The 24,079-nt window shown below is 36.8% G+C and overlaps 1 long non-coding RNA gene across 1 annotated transcript in view; it reads right to left on the bottom strand.

Annotated features, from left to right (window-relative positions):
- The window catches only part of LOC118609324, a 55,923-nt gene extending 36,730 nt beyond the window's left edge, over positions 1 to 19,193 (bottom strand). Inside the window, exon 1 of the long non-coding RNA XR_004953255.1 lies at positions 19,047 to 19,193. This is a non-coding gene — a long non-coding RNA (uncharacterized LOC118609324). The remainder of the gene's footprint in view (positions 1 to 19,046) is intronic.
- Positions 19,194 to 24,079: the final 4,886 nt, after the last annotated feature.

Here is a 24,079-nt window from a genome sequence, read left to right as displayed (position 1 = left end):
GTAAAACAAGGAAGTTTAGGTAAAGGATAAATGGAAGTACTTTGTATTTTTGTGTTTTCTATACTTTTCAAATTATATCAAAATTAAAAGTTAACTCCACAATTAAAATGTAATCAAAACTGAAAAAGAGAAAGAGAGAGAGATGAAACCTAAGTATAATACATGATTCTAGACTGAATGCTGGACCAGAGAAAATTGCCCTGAAAGATGACAATTGGTGAAACATGAATAAAATTTGTATATTAGAAAATAGTATTATAGAAATGTTAATTTTCTGATCTCAATGTTTATGCTGTGGTTATAAAATACATCTTCTTATTCTTGGAAAATTGTTAGGGGTCAAGCGGCATGATGTCTCTAAGTTATGCTCAGTAGTTTAGAAAAACACACAAAGAAGAGAGAGGGGGAGACAGTGATAAAAAAAAATACGATGAAAGGTTAAAAATTGTTGAATCTGGGTGAAGGGTATATAGAGAATTTTTAATGCAATTCTTGCAACTTTTCTATAATTAGAAATTTTTTCATAATAAAATATAAATATGTATATGCATGTATAAATGTCAGTCTCTTAAAATTAAATACAACATAGTTTGAAAATACAACATAGTCATACTTACATCTCATATAAGTTTCATGTTTTGCCAATTTACCATTATAAAATATTTTTAAAATCCCTCTTTTCATTTCCCAAAATATTTTTGCCATTTTAACCTCCTATTTGTCATAGAGTATTAATGTTTGTAAAGAAAAATATTAAATTTTCATAGTTGATAGATAGATGTCTAAACTATATAATTTTTGTAGTAGCAATATATCTTAAAAAGTCATTTTGCTATTATCCCTATCAAAATACTAAGCTTCTTTCATCATTCTTCCACTTGCAAAGAAAAAGGAAAAACTAGCAATATTGTTGTGTATGAGCCTATTTTATTTCCCAAATTATTTGTCAGGAAATTTCCCTGGACTTGAGAAAAATCTTACATAGTCCAAATACCTCAGTTGTAATATGAATAAGCAGCTTTTCAATGAGATAAGATTTTAACAGTGGACATACAATGGAGAAAAAAATGAATGTCTTTAAAAAATATGAGACCTAAATCTCATTACAACATTCTAGTGTTTTGTACCCTGAGGTCCCACCGATTTAATTTCTCTATTTTTCTCTCTCCTTATTCTGAGCCTAAAAGGATGCTGATAGAGTAAGTATGGAATCGGCCAAAATAATTTTGCCCAGTGAAGGCAAATAAATCAGTACAAGAGAAAAATGTGTATGTTAATAGCCAAGATTGTCTATTGACACCAATACTACTAGGAGTAAGAACTTGACTATAGCCTCTACTCTAACACTTGGGACTACAAAAAGTTTTAAATAATGTCTGAAGAATATTAGAAAGTTAATGTCAGCCATTTTACTTTTGGAGGTTCAAATGCTAATATCTTTTGGTACATTCTGCTCACAAACAAGACTAAATGTTCAGAATAGCAACAGTTACATCCCTGAAGATACACGAAGTAGAACAACTTGGTAAGAAATTCTTTCACTGAGCCTTAATCCAGGACACCACTGGTAAATCCTGTTTTGCAGCCCAAAGATCTTGGATATTTGCACCTGAAAAAAGATGAGCTCTATATCAACTATCACTAACGATATTTGAACTTGGTACAAGGCCTTGACTATTTCATCTTAAAGGATACTATGCAATAAATTGCAATAAGGGAAAGAAAAAGAATTATGAGGTAGTCTACAAAGTTGTTTTCTGTCTTGATATCTGATGCATCCTTCATACATTCATATGCTAACAACATTTCTATTAAAGAATAAGGAAATCTCTTCTGAGTTGTAATCGGATGTTGTCTCTGTCTTCCACGCAGGTTGCAGATTTCCCTTCAGTAATATTCATCAAGTCATGCCCACTGAATGCCCAAAAATGCAGAGAAGAGGAGGTGGGGGTACCCACAAAGAAAAAACTTCAGCAACAGAGAGCTGAGAAAACAGTGGGGGGTCTCATTTAATTATTCCTTGGCATTATTTTGAGTAGCAAACAGAAGGGATATTTTTTAAAATCTATTTAGATTATTTCTGCCTCCTAGAATTCTGACCATTTCATGTCACTTCCTTATAAAATAATCATCTAACTGGATAAGAGAAGGGATTCTCCCCTAATCTTTTCAAGAATCTTTGAAAGGCATATTTCTCCCCCCCAAAAAAATCTTGAAAGCATATCTCTCACCAATGCCAGGAGTCATTGCTCAGAGACTTACATTTCGCAAGTAGAACCCACAGCCTATGAAGGACATTGGTGTTTGTATTGTAGAGCTGTGCTACCTACCACATCACTGCCATTCTAAATGCAGCTGTAGAATTGCTGTTCTGTGAAGTTCACATAGATCATTCCAGTGGCATGCCCCGACAGGAACCAAAGTGGACAGGTGTAATAATAGACCAACAATCCCTTTCAGCATTGAGAGGGTATTTCCCATATCTCTTAAATTAAAATAGACTCAAATAAAATGTATGATTATAACATAGTTTTCACATGTTGTCAGAGGCAGCTCCATGACCATCTACCAAAAATAAACCCTTGACCTATTTCTTTTCCTTCATTGCATTTAACCTCTCTCTAGAATTACGTCAGATGTTTATTTCCTGGTGTATTGCCTCTCATCTCCACTAGATGGAAGACCACAAGGACAGGGACTTGTCTTGTTCACCATGGCGGCCACAGCAGGAGGACGTGGCTGGCCCCCATAATAGACGCTCAGAATGTTATCTTTTGAACAAATGAATGACAAAGCACTCTCACCAATATGGCAGTTAAACACAGAATCTAAGTGCTCCAGAAGATGGGTAGGGAGATGCGAACATTCAAATAATCTGTTTTGCATGTGAAGTTTATACTCGTGCTCCACTTAGACTCAAGGATGCAGAGCACAGAATCTGTGAAAGAAAAGTCATCATAAGTGAATTTTAGGACCATTATTACAGCCCACTCTTTCATAACCTTCCTCTTATTTTTCAGTTGTAGCAGGCCAGAAAGGTTTCGGGACACTGCAGCATTTACGTTGTTCATCCTGATCAAAGGCCACTCACTGATGAAGACGGAGTTCATGCTAATCCAAAAACCAATGAAGATGCCTTCCAAATATTGTTTCCCAGTACCCTTTGCTGAAGTGTTGAAATCACTATGCACGCTTCAAAATAATGACATAAATGTTCCTGAGAATGTGTAATATAGCTTTTCATAAGACTGAGAGAGAAAAAAAACCTCTTTTAAAAGCATATTTTCCAAAAGGAAGTGGAGTCAGGGGATGCCTCTTGGAAAAGAATATTATTCAGCCTTTAGGTTTAACCTTTAACACAGATAGAGACTTCCCCGGGAACTTTGTATCTATGAGACTCAATGATTACATAAAAATCCTAAAATAGCATTCTAACATGAGTAGCTCACCTCTATGAAAGCACAGTGGGAGTCTGACAAAAACTAGAGAACAAACAACTAGAAAACGTTCTGATCCATGGTACATTTTAGAGTATTCTGAACAGTTATATTCCACTCCAAGGGTATGATTTACAGCCCTACCTAAATCTAGTCTCTAGAGCTGACTTAGGCTAATTTCTAGATCCTACTGCATCTACTTAGATCTCATCCCCCATATATTTTGAATGCTAAATGCAAAACATGTACACTATTTGTGGCTATATTTTAGATGGGGAATGCAATTCTTCCCCATAGTGGCAATACAGCATCCTCTCAGTTATAAATATCTTCACTTCAATGAGAAAAGATGATGAAATTCTTTTTGAAGACTCTCAAAGGGCTTGCAGATTTTTAAAAATATTACCGCCACTTTGTTTGGAAGAAATGCAGTTTGGTCGTAAAGCCATCATTTGTGATTGAATTTATGAGGATGACGCGCATTTGCATGCTGTGCGTGAAAACCCTGCACCAAACAGTGGTTTCAAACAAGGAAACTGTTACTAGTCGGGATTTCCTCATCAGCAAACTTCAAGTTCCCCAAGCTAGCGAAAACCAGTGCAATTCAAAGAATCTCCCTTTGCATGGACAGAGTCTATCAACTTTAAAATTCCTCATACCTTAATTGAAATTTTTCCAGTTAGGAAGGGAAATTCTTTTTCATGTATGTCCCAAAGCACACACCCTTTTAAAGTTAGGTCAGGAGGAAAGTATGGTTTTTTCAGTTATTCTGTGTGTGGCATGCTAAGAACTGATGATCTATCCGTAACTTGCTTAGAAAATTTTATTATCATTAAGCATAATACTTAGGAGTATGTTAATAAAGAAATTCCTTCTTAAATCAAATTTATTAATTCAACCATCTTGAATAGGCACAAGAACTTCTACTAGTACTAGATTTTTTTTTTTAAGTAAGAAGCTTCCTTAAAAGAGCTTACGTTCAATAGTTCTATACTGTAAAGTAGAAAGAAATAAGGGTAAAAACACATGTGATACTTTATACAAGAAAATGTGAAGAGAAAATTAATTAGGACTTGGGGGATCTGGTAACACTCTCTGAGAAGTTGTCATGTGTGTTTTGTTCGAACAATTCGTGGGATCGTGATAAGTACAAAACAAGAGAAGTCTCAGGGAAGTGGAAGGCTCAGACTCACAGAGTTGGGCACTTCGCTCAAATTCTCAGGTCAAAATCTCATGAAAGCAAATGCTTTAGACTGATACTGCGGTTGTGAAATGAAGCCCAAGTTCGAATGTACACTTTCAGTAACCACAGTAAGACAGCCCGTAAGGAATCTGGTAATTGACTAAATTATCTGTAGTGAAATAGTCTCCATAGACGAGGTAAGGCCTATATTTTAAATATCCAATGTTTACATATAGAAAAAGTATAAATTAAGATTCTACATTTTGAAAATTTCTTACTGTATACTTCAGAGAAACAAGAAATCTTTTATGAAATAAAATGTAAATGAGAATCGTTTTGGCAGGATCACTTCAAGCACATGTAAAGTAACAGCATTATTACGCCAGCAGCAGCTTTGGTCCCAATGTTTTATCCTGTCAATAGGAAAATCCTCGATGTACTATTGAATACCCAGTTATCTTGACAGCCATCTTCATGTAATATTCAAGATAGCTTTTACAAAGTCTCAGTTATAATATTATCCTGAGATCTAATGCTTGCTCTTTATTTAAGGAATGATAAACTTGATTTGATGCTTTCTCTGCTATGAGCCAATTCAGACTCAGAATTCTCCTGGGCAAATTTCACTATCTTTAACTGACCGTAACTTTAAGATGTTCCTAGCCAAAACTCTATTCTTATTAACTACTATTCTACACCAACAGCTTTATGCAGATTTCACTCAAGAGCTATTTTCATAAGCTTTCCACCATGTATTGGGCCTGACTTCTGAAATATTGTAGTCCCCGAATTTCTATCACCAGGATAAGAAAGAACTGTCTTAAAAGCTCTATCTTGGATAGAAAGAAAGGGAAGGGAAGGGAAAGGAAGGGAAGGGAACGGAAGGGAAAGGAAGGGAAGGGAAGGGAAGGGAAGGGAAGGGAAGGGAAGGGAAGGGAAGGGAAGGGAAGGGAAGGGAAGGGAAGGGAAGGGAAGGGAAGGAAATTATTCTATGACATTAACTTTCTAAAGCTCTTTTACTAGTGCCAGTCTATGCAAGATTGTTTAGATAGAGTTTGCCTGATTGAAATTCATGTTTAAAAAGGAAAGAAAGAAGAAAGGGAAGAAGGGAAAGAGGAAGGGAGGCAAAGAAGGAGTGGGGTTTGGAGGGAGGGAAGCAACTGAGCAAACACAAGCTCCCAAAATATGCCCAAAAGGATTCCCCCATTCCATGACTCTAAGAGATCGGCTATACAAGCTCTAGATTCAAGAATAAAACGATATGTTTCACTCATAAATCATTTCAGATTCTGGGTTCTAGATGCAGCACTCGTAAATAAAATAAGAGGCGCTTATGTGCTTACTGAGACAACTGGGCTAGATGAACTGAGGACGCCCACTTGTATTAGTCATGGTCCTCGCAGAAGCAGATAAACTATTTACAAAGCTGTGGGAAGAATGTAGAGAAGCCACAGAGAGAGTGCGGTCCCCAGGGCTAGTAGGCATGGATGGCCATTATCTCCAGACCTAATGAAACCGAAGGACAAGGGAAGCTGTGAGGAGAGAGCCACCTGACAGAGCTTGTGACTCCAGGTTAAGGTATGCAGCCAGCCCTTGGCAACTCTGCAGGCAGGGAGCCGGAGGGATAAATACCCCAACCTCACTTCCCACTCCCTCTGACACTCAGCCGGCGCACTCCACTAGGGAAACCCGGGGGCGAGGAACGCCCACTGCTCTGTTCCCATAAATCCTCCACAGAAGCACAGAGCAGGGCTCAGTAAGTAGGACGGAGAGTCCGTACACTGGCACCGATAGTAGAAATTCACATCACATTAGTTGTATAGATGAGACACATCACTGCAAGCAGAAAATATATAAAGAAAAAACAATAACGGTGGGAAAACCCAAACTCTTTACTCCATTAATAAGAACACTTTGGCTCTAGGATTTTCTAACACAGACAATTCAAAGGTTTTGAATAGGACATCCTCATAAAATGATCCCTGCACACATAGATACAGTAAAGTATTCTAGTAATTACAAACTCAAAAAGGTTGATAGGCAACTGGAAAATTGGTACCCTTTGCAGGCTCTATATGCAAAAGGTAGTATGCATGAGGATCTGTCTGGGGCTAAAAGGAGGTGAGAAATTCTGGACATGGACATGTAGGGAGAAGAGAGGGTAAGAGAGAAATACTGCAATGTCTTTCCGTACAGGTTTCTTGGACTTCTTTCGAGCTGTGGAGGGGTTACTAAGTTAAGTATGGTTCTCTCAAACATGCAAAGAAATATAGTGTTTTTATATTTTCCATGTTTACTTGGGCTCACTTATAAGGTCCCAACATATTAGATAGCAGGGGGAAAAAAATAACTACGGTTAGTAGAATTCACCATTTCTGTCAGTTTATTAGTCTGAAATTTTTTAAGAAGATAACTTTGCTTTTTATTAGATAAATGTCCAAACTGTCTCACTCCCTGCCACTCTCTGAAATGGCAACGAGGTGAGGGGAGAAGTGGAGCCTGTGGGGCCTCGTGGCAGAGCAGAGAAGATTCAAGTCTTCTCACTGTTCTCTGGCAGCAAATCCACGCTGCCTGGTAGCCCTTCCCTCCCCCCCCCACCCGCCTCCGCCCAACCACCATCACCAACTCCACCAACATCTCCGCCCCCAGTACCTGTGGTCAGTTATCTTGACATCTGGTCAAGGTTTGGTGACTGTCCCTGCTAACCAGGCCTGAGCTCAGCTCCTGCAGATGCTGAGAAGCCCTGAGATGTGGCCATGACTGCCCCCTGGTCTTGCTTCCAGGGGATCTGCCCCACAGCCCTCAGCCCTGGGCAGCTTCAATCCAACTACCACAATTTCCTTGGTCAGCTTCCTGTTCAGACTCTTTTACCCAGTCCCGTTGGTCATCCAGCCTGCTCCACCACAGTGCGTGGTACAGCTCTAGAAAGCTAAATGCACCACTCTGTCACAAAAACACATTTGCCCTTCCTCTGAGATATCGCCGGGGACAACTTTGGATAGACACAATTCCTAAGGTCACAAAGGCAGGACCTGGGCCCAAAAAGAGGAGGTCAGATGCATCCCTGCCCTTGCTCTCCTTCTTTGCCCTTTCTCTTATTCATCCCACAGCCTCCAAAGCTGGTAAAGTCAACTTTTCTCTACAGTTTATTCTGAGATCTTCCCTAAGCCTTAGTCCAGGAGTTCTCAAAGTGGGAACCAAGGGGCCCCCTTCTGTTTTGCCAGATCAAAACCATTCTCATAATATTTCCATGTTATTTGTCTTTCTTTCAATCTCACTCTTTTAGGAATGTACAGTGGGGTTTTCATGAAGCTAATGATGTGTGGTATCATAAAAGACTGAATGCAGAAGCAGATACCAGAATCCAGCTCTCTTGTATTAAGCCAGACATTTGCAAAAATGTTAAACAATGCCATTCCTCTCACTAATTTTTTATGGTTTCAGAAAATAGCTTTTTTTAAATGAAAAAATGTTATTTATGTTAACATATGATGAGTTCATTATTGACTTTTTAAATAGAATTTTTAAATGCATACTTGTATAATTTCTCAGTTTTACGTTCTAATGAAGTGAATTTCAGTAACTCACAAACCAAAGGCTTGTGGAGATCTTCAATAATTCTTTAAGAGAGAAAGGTATCTTGTGACCAGAAATCTGTTGCCTGCAGCACTAATCTCCCAGGCCCACTTTTTGACATATTAAAAAGTGTTGTTTAGAGACCCTTCCAAAAAGCCTCACAGCCTCACTAAGAGCTCAAAAGAATCAGCAGCGATGTAACTGCTCCTGTCGCCAGCAACCAGCAACGTCAGGGTCCTCCCTCCCTGAGCAGTGAGCAGGGAGTTCACATTTGAAAGGGAAATGCCGAAATACAGAAGATAACACGACTTAAAGGGGAGATTTAAAAAGTGCTAGTTTGATATCTGCAAGATACTACCCACAATACTCTCCTATGTGAGAAGGTTAGAGAGACGATAAAGCAAGCGTGACATTCTGGGCTCAAGCGGTGTCCAGTCAAGGGCACCAGTGACAGAGGATGACCCACCTCCTTGCCCCCCAGTACAGCTGTGGCTCTTTCAGTGTTCCGTGCAGCTGCGGACAGCTCCTGGGGGATCCCAGAACGGGGCTCTGGTAGGGCCTATTAATAGAAGCTCAAATAGCAGAACGTGAACAAAACTTTCCTGACACTGGGACTCCCGGAGAAAACATACAAGGGTAAGAGCAGATATCCTGGGTCAAACATGTGGGATTCAGGCTCTATCAAGTCAACTATTAATCTCGATGAAGTAAGATTATCTTTTTTACCTGTGAACTGGTGGGCCTTGGGACATACATATAGACTACATACCTATGATCACTGATGCACCGTAAGTTGGTAAAGAAATATAATATCCCAATGTTACAGTTTCTGAACCAGCCAAATAATTTTAAAATTGCTTATCCTTATGAATATAAAATTACCTTTATTTCAAAAGTGTTAAAGTTAAAATTATAATAAGTTAGAATTATTCTTTTGTGGATGCTGAATATTATTCTACATGCTTACTTAGAATGAATCTTCATCTAATTTTCTGATCAACTCTGAAATATATGTTATTATTATTATATATAAATATCATTATCATCCCCATTTTAGAGTTGAAGAAACTAAGAGATCTCTCCAAGGCTACACAGCTAGGAAGTGTTCATAAATATGCTTTTTAAATATACTTTCTTTCTCCTCAAATCTACTTTACAGCAAAAATCAGACACTCTATACTAATACACATTTACGTGATTCTTCCGTCTATTTCTAATATAAAAGATCCACTCCTCATCTCTCCATCGAACCCACCCACTTTGTCACAGATACCCATCTCAAATGGTCTTGAGAAAAGCAATCTGGTTTGATTTGCTAAGGGGGCGAAAATTCCCAGTAAGGTTTAGTGATCACTACCGTTGGAATGTTTCTGAAACGAGGACCATGTTCCTGTCACGGCAAATTAGGTCAACGTGACAAGACGTGGAATCATGGGATGACGGAATGTAAGAGTATGTTATTAGCTGATGTCCTCTCCATTTTATTTTTCCTCAGTGACATTTAACAAATTGAATGTAAATGTTCAGAAACACAAAATGCTCTATTAGATGTTTAAAAAGAGGTGGAGGGGGTGGGAGTAGCACATAAACTGGCAGTCAATATGCTAATAAAACATTGACTATCGTGACTATTTCAGGAAATGTTATTTTTACGAGGATGTCTTTAAGAAGTTATTCTTTAAGTAGTCCAGTACTTTGCTCAAGCTACTGTTTTTAAATTTTTCAGGACTGATTTTGTAAACCTAGATGGTAAAAAACAAAGCTCTTACTATATAACCTTCTAATTATATATTGTGAGGCTATCCAAGAATTAATAAAAGTGTGGACATCTTAAATCAACCATATTCAACACTAGAAAATTGTTAACTTTTTATTTTAAATCTCGTATATTTCACACAATAAGGAAGAGAGAAAGGCAATATAGTTTGGTGGCTACATATGTGGGCTCTGGAATCAGATTCTTTCGTTCTACCATCTACTAGCTTGTGATGGGCAAGTTACTTAACTTCTCTGTACTCTATTGCATAGTATGAAAATAAGTTTAACAGTCATTATACCAACCTCACAGGGACTTTTGTCATGACAATAAATGAATTAACATGGAAAGTACTGAAAACACTGCTTGGAACATAGTACTCAAAGCTAGCTATTAGCATCATCTTAGAGCTGCTTAACTTTCACTGCTTTTCTAATCCAAATATCTTACAGATAAAACCCAAATGAAGCACATTTTCACCAATGTTAAAACAAATCAAAACCACAGGGATGTATTAAAGAGAAATACAAATCCTAATTATCTTAAAATAACTTAGATTTTACTGATATTTTTTTCCAGATACATAATTAACAACAGCAAAAATTCTAGCATATGTGTTTTTTGAAGTAACACTTATATTTGCTACATATTTATTTATTTGTTTATTTATTCATTTTTATTATTATAGCCACATACTTTTTAAAAGATCACTGTGACTATTGTATAGACAAAGATGATACAACGGGAGGAAGAAAATAAGAGGCACTTGTAATTGTCCAGCGAAGAGATGAAGTTGAAACAGAATATAGTCATAGAAACAGATATAGGGACAAGTAGAAGTTCTTTATGAAATACCTAATAAATATAGTTTGGCGCACGCCCTCACACATACAAATAATATAGTTACAGACATTAACAAGCGTGGGCTAGGGTATGGAAAAATTTGAGAACTCACATACTGGTGGTGGGATTGGAAAACGGTACCGCCACTTAAGAAAACAGTTTAGCAGTTCTTCAAATTGCTAAACATGGCGTTACTATATGACCCAGAAATTTACTCTTAGCTATATACTGCAAAGAATTGAAAATACATGTATACCAAAGAAAATCCGTACACAATTGTTTTTGACATCATTATTTATATCATTCAAGAAGCAGAAACAACCTAACTGTCCATCAACTGATGAATGGACAAAATATGACGTATTCATTCCACAGAATATTATTCACGATTGAGAAAGGAAATACTGATACATGCTACAACACGGATAAACCTTGAAAACATTATACTAAGTAAAACTAGTCAGACCCAAAAGGCTACATATCCTATTGTTCTATTATATGATTTATCTAAAGTAGCTAAATCCATGGAGACAGAGGATAGGTTAGGAGTTGCCAACATTCGGGGAAAGAAGGATTGGAGTAAGAACTGACAGGTACAGGGTTTCTTCTTGAAATAATGAAAATGTTCTGGAATTAAATATTGGTGATGGTTGCACAACTCACACTAAAAAGCCCTACCTGAATTGTACACTTTAAAAAGATAAATTATGCGACATTTAAATTTCATCTCATTGGAGCAATTACAAAAAAAATTATAATGCAATAAATTTAAATTAGAAGATATCCGAGGAACTATTTTTTTATCTCATCAATTCAGAAAATGGATAATTTTTTGAGATATGCTCAGAGTCCCCTTAGGATATTTTATTTGGGGATAAGGAATTTAATCTTCTGGCAATGTAGGCTGGCATTGTTGGTTATCTTCTGGCAGATGCACCCAGTAGATAATAGTTATTATTCAGTGATAGTTTTAGGAACATAAAATGGTTTTTAGATGAACCATAGGAAGGAAGAGTAAAAAGATAAACAGCATCACCAAAAATTGAGCAATTTTTTCCCTGGTACTCAAAGCAGGGAGGGCCTGATTAGGTCTTCAAATGAAATATATTCTAACACCATTAAAACGATCAGCCAAGAAACAATGCCTGGGGTAATAAAAGAGAATGGTGATGTTTTAAGCTTTCTAAATCATCTATATAAAAATCAATTGGATAAGTTAACTAATTTACTCTTAACACCCTCCAAGTTATTTCTTTTATGGTCACTGAAGCTTATATACCTCTGACGTTTATACAAGAAGAAAATACACCTGAATGCTTGTAAGTTGAATAATAAGGAGAAAAGATTTTTAACTTTCAAAATTACAGTATTATACAAATAGTGCTTTGAATTTTACATTCTATAGGCATTTTACTAGATACCTTATTCGCCTCAGCTAACTAACTTTGGATATATTGTTATTGAAGGAGGCTGGAATATTCTCGACTTCTTTTATTCGTAAGGTAAAGTCTATAAATACAAATGTGCCAAAGCCCTTGATATTCTTCTACTAGGTTTATATAAATAGAGAATTATGTAGAAGTCAAAAAACTAGTTCTTTCATTTTTATGTCTATCACTTTTAGTCTCTTTCTCATTCAGTTGTGGACCAAATCTCTCCTATAGTTCTGAATGTGATCAAGACATTCTCCTGTTTCCAAATTGTGAAGGAGAAGATAGAAAAATAAATGAGAAAAAAATTGCATTTTGCTACAAGAGTCACGTCTGTTTGAGTAATATGAAGATGTTTCAGTTAAATGTACCAGGTTATCAAGATGGTAATTTTATACTTGCTCTGAAATATTGAAAATATTGAAAAATTAAAAATGTAGGCACTTGGCTGAAAGACAGAGCTAGAATCAGTCGTAAATACTTTTGTCAGAAAGAGTAAAAACTTGCTTCTTCAAATCTTGTAAAGATTCCAAATGTTCTCTCCTTCATTGACTTTTCATTTAAAATGTTCACCTTTCAAGTACAAATTTATATTATATATATTTCCAGTGCAAACATATATATTATATATATATAATTAAATGTAGTACAGCAAATGTTGTATATTTTTCTGAAATTTTAGCCACAATGATTTCCATACCAAATTGTCTCAACTTTCTCAGGCCCTGTTCTCTGTCCTCATAATCTTCTTCTAAGCACTTAGGGTATTTGTTATCATATTCGATCCTTAATAAAAAATGACTCTTTAAATATTTATATATATTCTTATAGTACTGTTTTCTGTTTTAAAAGAAATAATGGCATTTCTTTCCTAGGTTATAAAAAAATGTAGACACTACATAGTTTTTGTTTGTTTGTTTGGTGTTTGTTACCTTTACTTCCCTTCGATATGAGGGCACCTTTCATTTTGCATGATACTTTATGTCATGTACATTTTTCCATTATAATTTAAGTTTGGGTGACAACTATACTAAGGACATAATTCCATAAAAATTAAAAAGGGCAGTTATATAGAGAAATCTGTATGGATGAAGAGAGAGAGCTTGCTGATAAGCTCCAAATTAAGAGGGAAGTATTCAAATTAGAAGGTAAAGCCCAAAGAGATAGCTGGCAAAGACTAACGGAAGGGTTTATAAAGCTTTCACAGGTTGAAGAAGGTCAAAGTGGAGTAAGTCCACCACTTAAGATCCATGCAAAGTGTAGCTCTTCAATTTTGCATATACTGTCTTTGTGAAGAGAAGGATCTCAACAGCGAAAATGATCCCTCCTGATACTAAGGTTCTGTGATTCTATGATTTATATCTAACCCTCAGCAGCACCGACATAATGCCTGTCGAAAAGTAGATAGGCATTAGAACATAGAATGAATGAATAACCAGGATTAACAGTTTCAGAACCACGTGGTGTTAAAAAGATACAAATTTAAAGATAAGTTAAATCAGTTACATTAAGATCTCAAATACAATTAAAGTGTAAAAATCCAAAGAGCCCTTAGAACAAGAATCTCAAAGAAATGATGCATTCGAAAAGGAAAGGAAAAATTCTAATTGATAGGATAAGTGTGATTTTAGCATCAGAAGTTTCTTTCAAAGAAGCCACATATTCACATGTGTAATTTTAAGCAAGATAGACACAGTTATAATCAAAATAACCCCAACCACCTCCAACTGCACCAGAAATATCTCAGTTTCCATATCTGATTTCTGTGGCCTTATGTTTGTAATTATTTTTGGTTTATACTTTTATCCCCATGAAATGTAAAAAAACGCTATATCTACAACTGAACTATGTCATTGATATTTAGCCCAGTAAGTCTTCATCTGACTGAATAGATAAACAAACAAATCAACTGCTAAGCTTTTTTCTGAATAAATTTTATTTTTCCACTTACTCCAAATATATTATCAGAAATCTCTTTCCATGGGGGAAAAAGAAAAAAAGAAAAAAGAAAAAAGTTTCCAAGAAACTGAGTGGAAATTTCTGACGAAGGAGGAGTTAAAGGGTAGCTTCTGCCCTTGACAAAAAAAACACTGTCCTGAGCCATTAGGAACTTGTAGAACAAGCAGTTCACTCTGCAGGTCAACGGATGCTTCCTTAGTGCTGTTTTGTGTTTCTTTTGGAAACAAGCCACTTCATTTTAACATTTGACATACTTTTTCCCTTTCACCTAGCCCTGTGACATAAAGGACATTCTCCCATGCCTGGAAATCAATTCTACCGGTCTCCTTTGTGGAGAATAAGATGCTAGGATTAGTCAACGGCGTCCTGCCCTGCCTTTAACACTGCAACCCAAAAACTGTATAACTTCAATGTTAATATAAAGCAAATAGTTGCTATTTTAAAAATCTATAAATTAATATCTTCATCAATTTATCTTATTTGTAATGGGACAAACTAATTAAAATAGAAAATCAGCAAAGTTTTAGCAGGTTGATGCGTTCAGCATTGTAGCAAAGTGCCCTGAGAGATTTTTGTCCTAACAGTCATTATTTCTGACTATTATTACCATGGCAATTGTTGTAGTAAGGAAGGATAGTAAAAATAAAATGTGGTCTCTTCCCCATGAAGTATAAAATCAAACTGAACAAACAAGCCCACTGAAAAGTTTTTAAATTGCATGAAATAACAGAACTGTGTTCTGAGAAATAGAAAACTAATTAAACAAATGAGGCAGGGAGAAAAAAACTCTAGAGTGATTCAAAGGAATGAAAGATCACTGGGGCTGGACTGAGTTTGGCAGTCTCCACAAAGAAGAAGGGATTTTCAGTATGACTTGAATGATGGATGGAACTGAGAGAGACAGAGAGAAGAGACTGTGTTCCAGGCCAGCAGGATTGGTTTAAGAAAAAGCGTAGAATCTGAAAAGTTCAAAGCAGCCTAGGGCCGAGTTTAGCAGGAGTTTCGTGCCAATGAAGACTAGTTAAAGCTGTCTCAAAGGCTGCAGCTCAATGGTCAAGGTCTTCCATTGTCAGAATAGGCTGTTTGGACTTCATCTGGTGGGCTGTGGGGAGTCGCTGAAATCTCCAACTGGGGGAATGACAAGATTGAAAGAGTGTTTTATGACCAATTTGTCAGCTATATGAATGATGAATTGGCAAGAAGAGAGAGTGGAAGTACAGTGAATAATTAAAATTAAAAAGCTTCTATAATGGGAGAAATAAGAAAGGATGATAAAGCTCAGAAAGAATGGTGGCACCAGTAGCAGGAGAACTGAGGAGAGAAAAGGAATAAGACACAGTTTGAAGAAAAATTTGGCAAAATTACTAACTGGTGAGATCAGGGAGACAAAGAAGAATATCCGTGACATCAAATTTTAAAATATGGATGATTATGACAGAGTCATCTTCTATTTGAGCAACATGCTACAATTAATTTGCAAAATATGCCCATGTTGAAAACAAGGAAATGGACTCTCTTGTAGGAAACATTATCCCTTTACAGGATTATACCAAAAGTTCTTTAACTACTTAGTAGACAGATACTTGAAGGGTGCTCTTCCGCTCATGTTCCCCTGCTCAAAATGGCCCTTCGCAGCTGTGTAGCATGACTCTTTATAGTTCCTCTTACTTATACTGTGTCATCCATCCCTCTTTTGACCAAATTTGGATTGAATTGGCCTGGACACTGAAGAGTGCATGAGGCCATTCTGGCCACCCAAACCCAGAAATTTGGAAATGAAATCTGGGAAGAGTGACAGCCGTAGGTGCTAGAATGTTAAGGTGATGTAAATTCAGAGCTGAGTGAGACATTTTGGGGAAGCTACGAAGAAGCCACGTGCAAATATAATAAAGGAAACAGCTGAGAGAGAGACAAAGAGAGAGACAGAGAGACAGACGGAGACAGAGACAAAGAGAGGAAGGAGGAGAATGAGAAATTAGCAGATAAGCAGAAAAATAAGACATGTTAAAAAGCAGAGGAGAGAGAAAAGATTTGCCTTGGTCTGGCTTACTGAGCAATTCCTGGTTCCCTAGTGAGACCCAGCAGAACTTCCTCTCTGTGGTTCAGTTAGGTACTATGCATCTTTCCTCAAATGTCTCCTTTTACTTTAGCTAATTAAAATGATGTCTGTCCTTTGAAACAAAATTATCCCTGGCAAAGAAAACCACCCCACTACTTCAGGGTATCGTGAACTGAAATAGGACAGCCAGGAGGGAAAGCTGATTTTAGGAGTAGATAGCAAGGAGATGAGGAATACACTTTTAACATGTGTATGCACCTAGGACGCCACTGGGATTACAGGAGTGAAGCTAGTATGGAGGTTGGAGATGTTGAGTTAGTAGGTTAAGTAGAGATGATGGTTGAAATCCTCTCACCAATGAGCATGTGTGACAGAAGACAGGGACACTTGGCAGGAAGGAGAAACCCTAGTAGAAAGGGTCCAAGAAATTGTCAGGTTTCCAGTGATGGCCCTCTAAAAACGAGCTGCAAAGATGAGGAAAAGGATGTAAATCTTGAGATATTTTCTTTACCTTTTGTTAAAGACACGAGGGCATAATTATTTTACAATAAGAGACAAAGCAAAAATTACTAAAAGTGAATAGCTACTTTTAATGAGGATTAAAAAAGTAAAAACAGGTTTAATTTCAGCCTCTGAAAGTTAAAATTTAAAGTTGAAAAATATATTTTGACTATTATCTCTCTAGATCTATTACTGTAAAGATCTTCAAACCTGAAACGGGCAAATCACTTTTCTCATGTCACCCAGTGTCCCGCCTTCTCCATGAAATCTGCCCATGGAATGAAGTGGCGAAGTCTGCAGTCTTAAACATGAAAAAGTTTTCAAGACTGCTCCTCAATGAGCATGTTTTGAAATTAAATACTAACATCTTAATTGTATATTTTTATGCAACATATTAAGGTATTACCATTTAAGAGTTAGGACAAGTTTGATATATCGGTCACCGGGAATGCTACTCCATCAGCAATATTCAGAGAGTGCCTGATACGCCTAGTGGGGCGAGGAAAAAATGAATCATTTCTAAACACCAAGAAGCAGGACTGCTTGACTCGCAATGTTCAGAACATAGCAGAGAGCTAAAAGTGCACTTGTACTTTGTGATCTTGAAAACATACACGCACGAAACTCTCTAAAATTATTATTACACTTGACCTGAAATCCTGGATTTATCTTTTTAAAACAGTTTGTTTTAACAAAGACTCATGGACATGGACAACGGACTAGTGGTTACCGGAAGGGAGAGGGAGGAGGGAGGTAGATGGAAGGGAGGGGAAATTTTAAAATTTTCTTCTAATAAATAATAAATAAATAAAACAGAAACACAAAAAGTGAAAAAAAAGTGTGTTTTCAATAACTCTCTAAGAACTACATGGATCTCAACTAAATCAGACGCAGTTCTGGTCTGTTACATGTACTTTGGTGAGCATATTTCCTCTTTATATACAAATATCCTGAACTTGAGCTCAGAGACACAGCCGAAAATTCGTAAGTAATATCAGTGAAGTTCCCTTATTACAGAGGTAAAGAAGCTGTTTACAGCATAAAATAGTCAAAGACTTAATCTTGTTTCATTCTTATAGGAGTAAAACCCACTGGCAAGCTTTAACTATGTTAATTTTCAAACTTTCAAGTCTATACCCAAACCACAAAGCCAGCAAACCAAAGGTAACCAACGGAGCTATTTGGTAAAGACAGAAATGAACTATGCCTTTTGAAGTGTTTCCAGGGAAATGTGTTTGGAATATTTAAGTCCCAAGTGAGTTACAAAGGTTATTCACTCACAAGTGAGATAAATTCATAGCTGTCAAATTGTCTGGATTCTCTGTGTGATCACCAGCGCTTCAAATCATTTATTTTTTTTTTCTAGCAAAAGTTCAATATTTTCACAGCTTCAAATTTGCTCGTACTTTATAATTTGGAAATAAAGAATTGCTTCTTCCTCACCTGCTCACTGAAGCAATAAAAGCCCATGAGTATACTAAAGCAGTGTTTCTCTTCCACTGTAGTTATATTTTGTTTCTTTTAATAAAAGTTTCTCCCAGTAAACTAACAGTGTAATTAACAAAGTATCTGGTTTCGCCAAAACAGATGGGGAGAGGGAAAATGATTATTGTAAATATAAATTTTACAGTGTTTTATATTCAGTTACATTTTCTTGAAAATTGCGAATGAAATTGTTCAAAAGTGTCCCCAAATAAGCTTTGCTTTGTTGTTGTTGTTGTTGTTTTCTTTTGCTCTTTTAAGAGCTGCTATCAGAGGTGGGTCAAAAAGAAAAAAGGAAAAACTTTGTCTTAATTGCTTAGTGAAACTTAAGTAAGGAGCTAGGAGGAGAGTAAGAATCCTTAACAAAGACACCAAAAGTAGGTGGATGAAAAGCAGTTCTTGACAGACTGTTTTCCAGAGACAGAAATGAGCTATGGTTTGTAGCCCGCTTAACTTTAAGTTCACTTCGGGTCAAAAAATAAGGAAGAAGAGATGACATTGGGGAGCAGCATCCAGGCCGGGGCCATTGTGCCCTGAGAGAGAAGCAAAGACCTCAGAAGGCTCTGACCAGTCCACTGTGATAAAGCCAGAGAACTTATTCATACGCCCGATAGGAAAGCAAATCAAAGCGAGAAGCTGGTTGATACTTAACTGCCCTATAAATAGAGATATTCCTAACTCTAGGGAGGAGAAGAGGAAAATCATCGTGACTCACAGACTCTCATTATTGACCTATTAAATAGAAGGCAACATCTCTTTGGGGCATCAGGGCATATATGAAGAAGGCCAAGTTACAGTATGAAGTTAAGTGAATACTTACCAGAGTGTCAGTAATTGCTGAAGAAATGTGATATTGGAGACTGAAGGAAAAAAGCAGTGAGATAGCTGGAGACAACGGGAAAGACGCTACACAGTTGTTCCGGCTGGGTTTGGGAAATGAAGATCAGATCAGGAACCTTTCAGCAGAGGATCCCTGTAGGGGAACAGTGGGAATGAAAGTTAGAGAAATAGATAAGAGCTGAATTGAAAGAGAAATTAGAGAGTTTAGAGGGTTAGCCTGAGCCCTCAAAAGCCTTTATTTAGAGGGATATTATGTGTAAAGCGGTATTTTAAAAACCATTATTCTGGTACTGGCCTACAGGATGAATAGGGAAAAGATCATAGCAAGGGAAACACAATAGGTTAGATTAGACATGAAATGATAATGGCTTAGATTTGAGGTGTCCAATGAAATGATAAAGACATAAACAGCCAAAGTTTATCAAGTATTTACTAAGTGCCAGACACATTACTATGTGCTGCAAAATATGTGAACGTGAAGTGAAGGATGAAAGACTAAGAAAAGGTTAATAGGTAAGGTTAAGTCCAGGATCGCTTTATGAATAATGACATATTCCGCATACAAGAGGAACTTCTTTGAAGACTGATGGAACATTTAACCAGATATATCCACATCTAATTAGAGATTTAGTTAGAGATTCAGGTCATATTCCATTTTCTATCACTACTATATATATAAAAGATTTTTCCTATAAAACAATTTATACACCTTGTTTAAAAGATTAATTATTGTCTTTTGACACATTTCCTAGCACTGGCAACTTTAGGTCAGGTGTCTCACACTTTACTAATATGTAAATTCTTTAGTTGTTTATAAATTAAATGATATTTTAATGATCTAAGGAAGACGGTTTGTTTTGGAAATCTTATTATGAATCTATAAACTTAAGAACTCTGTAAAATGAAAAGCTTTTTGTGATATGACTTTACTTATTTTTAGAAATTAAACTTTTACAATAAAGAAAGAACAATTGTATCATCTTCTGAGTTCTTCGTTCAAAAAGCTGAATGAATTCTAGTCAAAGAAAAAAGGAAAGGAAAAAAAAACCTTGTGAGCAACTTAAGTCTGGTTGATTTAACAATGTGGGGTGACTAGAGATAGTGCTTATCTAAAGGCAAGATTACATCCAAAAGGCTGCTTTCAATTTCTAGTTCAAGAATATCACACGATATTAAAGAACACAATTAACTTAAAAATATTAAGGAAATGAAATAATAAGTACATTTTATTATTTTTAACTTTAAAAATAATTGTCAATTTTGAAACACAATAATGCAAATTAATATAATTATGCACATTAGACTAAGAAATACTCAAACTGGACATAGTAGAAGAAGCAGCAGACTTGAGGAGTGAAAATTGATGGTAAATTATTTTTCAGGAAAGATATAAGAATAATGAGATAAGCATAGAATAGATCATTTTAGATAGACTATCTAGAAAAAAAATCCTGGAAAAAATGATTAATTGTTGCAATAAAAAAAATTCTAATAATAATTTTTCTTCAGTTTCATTGCATTTCTCCTAATTCTAATGTATTAAACGTCTGAAATTTACCTGAATATCTTACGGGATAAAAGACAGGTTAATCACATGGACTCAGCAGTCAGGCTTCTTGGGTTAGGATCTCAACTCAGCCACCAACTAGTCATGTGAATTTTTCAACCTTCTTAAAACCCAGTTCTTTCTCCTCAAAAAGTGTACATAATGGGTTTCTATCTCACATGTTTGTTGCAAGCATTTAAAAAGATCATACGTTTAACCACTTTACACAAAATTGGGCCCACTATAAGAATTCAATACGTTATTACTGTTTATAGAAAAAGTTAACATATCTCTCTAGTTTCCTATGAAATTATCTTTTGGGAGTAAATCAGCTCCTTCTTATTGAAGTTTTTCTTTATTTAACACACCACCATCTGCTTCCATAAAAGGATTTGAGGTTGCTTACAATTAAAGGTGTGTTTCCAATATGCTGTAGAAATATAAATAGGATAAGTTAACCTACAGTGTAGGAAGTGAGAGTGAGTATGGTTACTATATGTGAATTCTCCCAGTGTTTCCCAGCTGCAAGGGAAGAAACTGAAAACATTAAATTTTCAAGTCATATTTTTTTAAGATATCAGTTCTTTAGGAGTAACAATAAAAATGATAACATATTGGATAGCACTTCTTAAAATATTTCTCCCTGCAAAGTTTCATTTGATTCTCACAAAAATTTTGTGAGTCTGCTGACCAGCTATGATAATATAAATTTACATCTGAGGAAAGTAAGGCCCAGAAATGTCACACGGCTAAGAAGAAACAGAGCCAAGATTTGAATTCAAGTGGGGCAATAAACACACATACAAAATGAACGGCTCTGAGCTTCCTACAAGGAAAGGCAAAAATGGTGGGGCAGGGAGAGCAGGGGGCACACCTCTTGTTGTCTGATAAAATATCTAATAAAAAGAAGCATGCCTTGGGCCAGCGCATACAAGATTTTACCTTCCATTAAAACTAAAAGAAATTAGTAATATGGATATTTTTACAAGAGGCTTTAAACCACAAAGTCAACTGTGGTTTTAGTAGAAGTCTTTAAACAAAATGCAGACATGTTCTTTATATGTCTCTTTAACATATAGCCTGAGGGAGTAATTTTAAATTGGTTCTGTGAAGGAATTATCTTTAAACACAGATGGTTGGAGTAATATTTTCTAGATAAATGGCATTCTTTTAAGAAAGATTTATTGAGAGCTTACTATGTGCCAATATCTAGGGTAGGTCGTGAATATGCAGCGATAAATATTATGATTCCTGCCCTCGAAGGTCTAACGATCTAGTGGAGAAATTCATCCTCCTGGAGGTAGAGGTTTGTGCAGAGGCAGCGGCAATAATGAATGACAGCCCAGCTAAATGCGCAAGGCGACCTGGGAGACATTCGCCAAGTGGCCAAAAGCAGAGCCAGTGCTGCCAACAGAAGAAAGGGCATGCGCAAAGGCTCAGAGACGGCGGCGAGGCGTCGCAGAGACTCATCCCTTCGATGCTCCTGGAGCTTCAATAAGACTCTAGGGAGGGAGGGAGGAAAAGGTGTTGAAACTACACACAATGGTTAGATGGGGCTAGACGCGCCCTGTAGAGAGCGCAGTTTGCCCTTTGCGTAACAGAAATGTCTATTGAGCAAGGAACAAACACGATCTGGTGAGAATCCGAAGTGTTATGTCCTTTCACTGGATAACCAGTGTGCCAAATAATCAATATGTTAAGTGCTCTAATTCTACAAATTTGCTGAAATCGTGTTGCTTACAAAAGTTACAGAGGTTTGTGAATTGCTAATTGGCTTGTTTTTATTTTGACGTCATAGCAGCACTTTAAATCATGTGCAGTTTGCATCCGATGCTGCGAAATAAACAAATTGGGAGGTAGGATGGAGAGAACAGGCCTTGGCCAGGAAAAGAGAGAGGACAAGTGGGCGCGCCGCGCAAACCAGGCTGCTGATCCGGAAAGAAAGTTCACTGAAGGGAGGGAAGGGGGCAGAGCGGGCCAGAGTGGACCATGGCGAGAAATTAAGGAGCAGAGACAGGAGATTATGGAGAGTGGACATGAGGAAGAATAAATGGGAAAAACAGAGAATCGGAAGACAAATCTGGAATCAGTGAAGGAAAGTAAGAATGAGGGACAGAGGGCAGGGCAGGTAAAAGTCTGAGGGCCACGACACCACACAGCGTTCCTGAGACCTACAATCTATTCCCGTCAACTGATGCAACAACTTGGTGGCAAGTGGAATATTTGACAGATCAAACATTCATGGATTTTATTTCCAGCAAATTGACTTTTGGCAAATTGATTCCCGCGCCCCCCCACCCCCACCCCCCAGCCAAATGGCCAGGTTCCAGTAAAAATACTCAAAAGATTTCTAGATCTGGAAGGAGGATGTAGAGTAAAGGAGGGATTGTTTTGTGTGTGTGTGTGTGTGTGTGTGTGTGTGTGTGTGTGTGTGTGTGTGTGTTTCTAAATAAGACACAAATAAATTTATAGATAAAGAAAGAGAGTTAATTGCTAAACATTTCAAAAAGAGAAGGGAAATTTTTGTAGCAAGCTGTTCATTATCATTACTATGTAACTAACTATGTAACTAACTTTCCCAAAATCTAGCAGCTTGAGAAATGATAACATTTATTTTGTTCACAGATCTGCAATTTGGCCTGGGCTTGGCAGGGTCAGATCATTCCTGCTCCATGTAGGGTCAGCTGAAATGGCTTTGAAGGCTAGGGGAAGAAACCAACTAAAGACCCATTTACTTACTCACATGTCTGGCAGGTGATACTGGCTTTTGTCAGGGGCACCAGTTCTCCACACGTACGTGGGCTACTTTGGGCATCCTCATAGCATTTGAATTAAAGAGCAACTATCTTAAAAGGAAAAAAAAGGGGGGGGGGGTGAAAGGTGACTTGTCTTTTCTTGCCGAGACTCAGAAGTCACACAATGTCACTTCTACTGTATCCACAGAACCAGCTAGATTCAGGAAGAGGGAACATACACCCCAGCTTTTAATGGAAAAGTGTCAATATCGTATTGAAAGAAGAGTACAATAATTTGAGAGATATATGTATGGCCGTATTTGGAAAATATGATCTGCCACCCAAGCTCACTGAGATGGCAGGAAAAAATTAGCTCCAGGGCACAACAATAAACTAGCCTTGGATAGGGAAGAGGATAAGTTTGTCTGTTGCCAAGGAACCAAACAAAGAATTCAACTCGCTGTGAATTGATTTAAGAATAACAAGGAAAATCAAGAGAACTATGTGTGTGGGTTTGGGCCTTTTTTTTCCCATTCAAGTCTCAGATGATATCTTGATCCGGGTATCTCTTCCATTACTTCAGAGTTAAGTGTAGCAAGTTAAAATTTGTTTCATTTGATTAAAATTTTAGTTGTTCTTTAAAATACTTGACCTTAAAATTTTCCCTTTTTATACTATGATTATTAACAGGCATAAAAGAAAACCTAGCATAAGATTTGAGAGATCTAGTTT

The sequence above is a fragment of the Rousettus aegyptiacus genome, unplaced genomic scaffold (genome assembly GCF_014176215.1).
Source record: "Rousettus aegyptiacus isolate mRouAeg1 unplaced genomic scaffold, mRouAeg1.p scaffold_m13_p_11, whole genome shotgun sequence".
Classification (NCBI taxonomy): domain Eukaryota; kingdom Metazoa; phylum Chordata; class Mammalia; order Chiroptera; family Pteropodidae; genus Rousettus; species Rousettus aegyptiacus.
Note: the sequence above shows the minus strand (reverse complement) of the source record. Positions and strands in the feature narration are given on the sequence as shown.